We start from the raw sequence: 7035 nt of genomic DNA on the forward strand, positions 1-7035 counted from the left end.
GTTGTCTTTCCTAGCACTACTTCACACACGAGGGGGTTGTTATTACATGTGTGGTGAGGTGGCGATGGAAATGAATAAAGGCAGACAGTATGAAGTACGTACACGTGTATATATGTATATGTCTGTGTGTGTATATACATGTATACGTTGGGATGTAGAGGTATGTATATTTGCGTGTGTGGACGTGTATGTATATACATATGTATGTGGGTGGGTTGGGCCATTCTTTCATCTGTTTCTTTGCACTACCTCGCTAATGCAGGAGACAGCGACAAAGCAAAATAATAATAATATAATATATATAAACATTCATTAAACATGTCAACTTTGGCACTTGTCACCACGAACGTTAACTTAGGTCAAATTTCAAAAGCTCATCTTCATTCAATACAAATATTTTACCTAATTTTACATCACAAACCAAATCTTGACCCATATTTTACACAGCCCTCACTAATATCACCCATCACTCGGATCTTTCACAACAATTAACGCTTCCATATACTTTCTCCATCTGTTAATACTCTCAAAAACACACCACAATACCACTGAAAATCACTTCCTCTACACATCTAAATTAATTACTGATAATAAATCTTATTAAACATGTCAATTTTGGCACTTGTTACCACGAACATTAACTTAGGTCAAATTTCAAAAGCTCATCTTCATTCAATACAAATATTTTACCTAATTTTACATCACAAACCAAATCTTGACCCATATTTTTACACAGCCCTCACTAATATCACCCATACGTTAATTACTGATAATAAATCTTATTAAACATGTCAATTTTGGCACTTGTTACCACGAACATTAACTTAGGTCAAATTTCAAAAGCTCATCTTCATTCAATACAAATATTTTACCTAATTTTACATCACAAACCAAATCTTGACCCATATTTTACACAGCCCTCACTAATATCACCCATCACTCGGATCTTTCACAACAATTAACACTTCCATATACTTTCTCCATCTGTTAATACTCTCAAAAACACACCACAATACCACTGAAAATCACTTCCTCTATACATCTAAATTAATTACTGATAATAAATCTTATGCGCAACATTATCATCTTAAAAAGACCCAGTTCCAGTACTTTTTTTTGACATCATTCACTCATTCAACATAATATTACCAATGTAATACACCTACCATACAACTAATAAAGCTATTATACATTTTTTACATCAACTTATGTAATACACCTACTATATAACTAACAAAAAGCTATTATACATTTTTCACATTAAGGTTATTAGGTACAGTAGGGTTGAGGGTCAAGTCAATTGGGAGGTGAGTTTGAATGGAGAAAAACTGGACGAAGTGAAGTGTTTTAGATATCTGGGAGTGGATCTGGCAGCGGATGGAACCATGGAAGCGGAAGTGGATCATAGGGTGGGGGAGGGGGCGAAAATTCTGGGGGCCTTGAAGAATGTGTGGAAGTCGAGAACATTATCTCGGAAAGCAAAAATGGGTATGTTTGAAGGAATAGTGGTTCCAACAATGTTGTATGGTTGCGAGGCGTGGGCTATGGATAGAGTTGTGCGCAGGAGGATGGATGTGCTGGAAATGAGATGTTTGAGGACAATGTGTGGTGTGAGGTGGTTTGATCGAGTGAGTAACTTAAGGGTAAGAGAGATGTGTGGAAATAAAAAGAGCGTGGTTGAGAGAGCAGAAGAGGGTGTTTTGAAGTGGTTTGGGCACATGGAGAGGATGAGTGAGGAAAGATTGACCAAGAGGATATATGTGTCGGAGGTGGAGGGATCAAGGAGAAGAGGGAGACCAAATTGGAGGTGGAAAGATGGAGTGAAAAAGATTTTGTGTGATCGGGGCCTGAACATGCAGGAGGGTGAAAGGAGGGCAAGGAATAGAGTGAATTGGAGCGATGTGGTATACCGGGGTTGACGTGCTGTCAGTGGATTGAATCAAGGCATGTGAAGCGTCTGGGGTAAGCCATGGAAAGCTGTGTAGGTATGTATATTTGCGTGTGTGGACGTATGTATGTACATGTGAGTGGGGGGGGGTTGGGCCATTTCTTTCGTCTGTTTCCTTGCGCTACCTTGCAAACGCGGGAGACAGCGACAAAGTATAATAAATAAATAAATATATATTCAAATGTTACAACTTTTCGGTTTTCTTATATTCCTATCTATTCATTCATTACGGTGTAATAAACTAATATAATGTGTAATATTTTATGTGTGATTTCAAATTATATTACAAATTATAAATCCACTTACACAAGGCAGCCAGCCATTAACCGTCTCCATTCTAGAAAAATGTCGAGTCAAAAATCTAAATATTATTAACAACATACCAAGGAAGCAGATCCTATCACCTTCCTCACTACAAATATGTACATTTCCTACATACAGCCTCTGACCTACATATTACCCTATTACATACCACAAACTCAATCAAAATAAAAAAAAAAACAATTATTCCATTATAAATATTTCCCATGATGGTAATTCCACCTTTAAATATATAACTCGACTCAAAGTGTTCATTACTCGTTGAAGATCAGGGAAAACGTAACCCCCATAACGCACACAACTCACTCCTGACCCATTGCCTTCTAAAAACAAAACACAAATACACCAAACACCACAACCCTTATCTATTTTCACAACAATAAAATGTAAAATACATAAATAGAACCATTTTCTCCCGACCCCGAAACCACAACAATCCACCATTTGCCTCCCGATCACTACCATCCCCCAAACCCCATCCACTTTACCCTCTGCCCTACGCTCTATTATAACCGTAACCTATTAAATAACACTAATTATACTCAATAACAACTCATACTCATTACAACGTCATATTTTCTTACCTCTAAGCACTTCATTACCTTCCGAAAACACAAGATTTTCCAGGAGACGCCAGTCGTCGCTGGTTATGTGTGTACCATCCACCATGCCGTGACGTCATTACAGACACCTTCCCAGAGAAAACTGTGTTCTTATAGCGCTAACTCAACTATAATACATATATCGTTTTTATTGTCGCAATTGCCTGATAGATGTTGTGGCCTGCCTACACATGGTGTGGCCCGCCTACACATGGTGTGGACCGCCTACACATGGTGTGGCCCGCCTACACCAGGTGTGGACCGCCTACACATGGTGTGGACCGCCTACACATGGTGTGGACCGCCTACACATGGTGTGGACCGCCTACACATGGTGTGGCCCGCCTACACATGGTGTGGACCGCCTACACATGGTGTGGACCGCCTACACATGGTGTGGCCCGCCTACACATGGTGTGGACCGCCTACACATGGTGTGGACTGCCTACACATGGTGTGGACCGCCTACACATGGTGTGGACCGCCTACACATGGTGTGGCCCGCCTACACATGGTGTGGACTGCCTACACATGGTGTGGCCCGCCTACACATGGTGTGGACCGCCTACACATGGTGTGGCCCACCTACACATGGTGTGGACCGCCTACACATGGTGTGGACCGCCTACACATGGTGTGGACTGCCTACACCAGGTGTGGGCTACATGTATGGTGGGCTAACCCACTATCATGTTCAACACATTAACTTCGCCATCATTGGTCACACACACACACACACACCATCATCACAATGTTACCACTCATGTCTCTCCTCATGTTAGCCAAGGTCAACTTACTACCTCATGACATCATCATACCTCACATTAAGGTCCCGTCTTCTTGAACATCCAGCCTTCAAAAACGAAAATGTATTGTCTCACTTTACCTATTGGTATTATATACATATACAGTAGACAAGTACAACGGTAGACACAGTTATCCCTCCTAAATAAAGTCACTGAACAAATAAAACCATCGTGTGTGTGTGTGTGTGTGTGTGTGTGTGTGTGTGTGTGTGTGTGTAGGTAGAGTGGAGTCTCCTTGATGGACTTTGTAGTGAATTGTTAATGCCTCCTCTCAGCCATACCTACCTGACTTGTTTCCTAGGACGTATAAAGTCATGCCCATATTTACCTGAACATGATACATATGGCTCCCAACCCAGCATTATTGTAACCACATACATCAAACGTTACTGCCATTCCCATGTAATGTTACACATCAATATCAGTACTATAAGGTCGTCACAAATATCACTATGATGAAATCACATAACATACATCACCTGAGTCATAAGGTCACATCAAACATCACTAGAGTCGTAAGGTCACATCAAACATCACTAGAGTCGTAAGGTCACATCAAACATCACTAGACGGCGGGTATCTAGAGTGTGATGTTAGGATGTAAATAACTTTAAGTATTGCCTGAAATGTCATGCTACATGGAGAGAAAAATTCCATTTTATATATGATTGTAGGAACTCCTACTGAAGTACGATTTCACCATATATATATATATATATATATATATATATATATATATATATATATATATATATATATATATATATTTTTTTTTTTTTTATACTTTGTCGCTGTCTCCCGCGTTTGCGAGGTAGCGCAAGGAAACAGACGAAAGAAATGGCCCAACCCCCCCCCCCATACACATGTACATACACACGTCCACACACGCAAATATACATACCTACACAGCTTTCCATGGTTTACCCCAGACGCTTCACATGCCTTGATTCAATCCACTGACAGCACGTCAACCCCTGTATACCACATGACTCCAATTCACTCTATTCCTTGCCCTCCTTTCACCCTCCTGCATGTTCAGGCCCCGATCACACAAAATCTTTTTCACTCCATCTTTCCACCTCCAATTTGGTCTCCCTCTTCTCCTCGTTCCCTCCACCTCCGACACATATATCCTCTTGGTCAATCTCTCCTCACTCATTCTCTCCATGTGCCCAAACCATTTCAAAACACCCTCTTCTGCTCTCTCAACCACGCTCTTTTTATTTCCACACATCTCTCTTACCCTTACGTTACTTACTCGATCAAACCACCTCACACCACACATTGTCCTCAAACATCTCATTTCCAGCACATCCATCCTCCTGCGCACATCTCTATCCATAGCCCACGCCTTGCAACCATACAACATTGTTGGAACCACTATTCCCTCAAACATACCCATTTTTGCTTTCCGAGATAATGTTCTCGACTTCCACACATTTTTCAAGGCTCCCAAAATTTTCGCCCCCTCCCCCACCCTATGATCCACTTCCGCTTCCATGGTTCCATCCGCTGACAGATCCACTCCCAGATATCTAAAACACTTCACTTCCTCCAGTTTTTCTCCATTCAAACTCACCTCCCAATTGACTTGACCCTCACCCCTACTGTACCTAATAACCTTGCTCTTATTCACATTTACTCTCAACTTTCTTCTTCCACACACTTTACCAAACTCAGTCACCAGCTTCTGCAGTTTCTCACATGAATCAGCCACCAGCGCTGTATCATCAGCGAACAACAACTGACTCACTTCCCAAGCTCTCTCATCCCCAACAGACTTCATACTTGCCCCTCTTTCCTGGACTCTTGCATTTACCTCCATTACAACCCCATCCATAAACAAATTAAACAACCATGGAGACATCACACACCCCTGCCGCAAACCTACATTCACTGAGAACCAATCACTTTCCTCTCTTCCTACACGTACACATGCCTTACATCCTCGATAAAAACTTTTCACTGCTTCTAACAACTTGCCTCCCACACCATATATTCTTAATACCTTCCACAGAGCATCTCTATCAACTCTATCATATGCCTTCTCCAGATCCATAAATGCTACATACAAATCCATTTGCTTTTCTAAGTATTTCTCACATACATTCTTCAAAGCAAACACCTGATCCACACATCCTCTACCACTTCTGAAACCGCACTGCTCTTCCCCAATCTGATGCTCTGTACATGCCTTCACCCTCTCAATCAATACCCTCCCATATAATTTACCAGGAATACTCAACAAACTTATACCTCTGTAATTTGAGCACTCACTCTTATCCCCTTTGCCTTTGTACATATATATATATATATATATATATATATATATATATATTTTTTTTTTTTTTTTTTTTTATACTTTGTCGCTGTCTCCCGCGTCTGCGAGGTAGCGCAAGGAAACAGACGAAAGAAATGGCCCAACCCCCCCCCCCCATACACATGTACATACACACGTCCACACACGCAAATATACATACCTACACAGCTTTCCATGGTTTACCCCAGACGCTTCACATGCCTTGCTTCAATCCACTGACAGCACGTCAACCCCTGTATACCACATGACTCCAATTCACTCTATTTCTTGCCCTCCTTTCACCCTCCTGCATGTTCAGGCCCCGATCACACAAAATCTTTTTCACTCCATCTTTCCACCTCCAATTTGGTCTCCCTCTTCTCCTCGTTCCCTCCACCTCCGACACATATATCCTCTTGGTCAATCTCTCCTCACTCATTCTCTCCATGTGCCCAAACCATTTCAAAACACCCTCTTCTGCTCTCTCAACCACGCTCTTTTTATTTCCACACATCTCTCTTACCCTTACGTTACTTACTCGATCAAACCACCTCACACCACACATTGTCCTCAAACATCTCATTTCCAGCACATCCATCCTCCTGCGCACATCTCTATCCATAGCCCACGCCTCGCAACCATACAACATTGTTGGAACCACTATTCCCTCAAACATACCCATTTTTGCTTTCCGAGATAATGTTCTCGACTTCCACACATTTTTCAAGGCTCCCAAAATTTTCGCCCCCTCCCCCACCCTATGATCCACTTCCGCTTCCATGGTTCCATCCGCTGACAGATCCACTCCCAGATATCTAAAACACTTCACTTCCTCCAGTTTTTCTCCATTCAAACTCACCTCCCAATTGACTTGACCCTCACCCCTACTGTACCTAATAACCTTGCTCTTATTCACATTTACTCTCAACTTTCTTCTTCCACACACTTTACCAAACTCACTCACCAGCTTCTGCAGTTTCTCACATGAATCAGCCACCAGCGCTGTATCATCAGCGAACAACAACTGACTCACTTCCCAAGCTCTCTCATCCCCAACAG

At 41.8% G+C, this 7035-nt stretch overlaps 1 long non-coding RNA gene across 2 annotated transcripts in view; it reads right to left on the reverse strand.

The window, feature by feature from the left end:
- Window positions 1–1504: 1504 nt before the first annotated feature.
- Window positions 1505–7035, reverse strand: part of LOC139747773 (uncharacterized) — a 33043-nt gene continuing 27512 nt past the window's right edge. For both annotated transcript variants that reach the window (XR_011712457.1, XR_011712458.1), the window contains exon 7: window positions 1505–2960. This is a non-coding gene — a long non-coding RNA (uncharacterized lncRNA). The remainder of the gene's footprint in view (window positions 2961–7035) is intronic.

This window comes from Panulirus ornatus, chromosome 70 (assembly GCF_036320965.1).
Source record: "Panulirus ornatus isolate Po-2019 chromosome 70, ASM3632096v1, whole genome shotgun sequence".
NCBI classification, from domain to species: domain Eukaryota; kingdom Metazoa; phylum Arthropoda; class Malacostraca; order Decapoda; family Palinuridae; genus Panulirus; species Panulirus ornatus.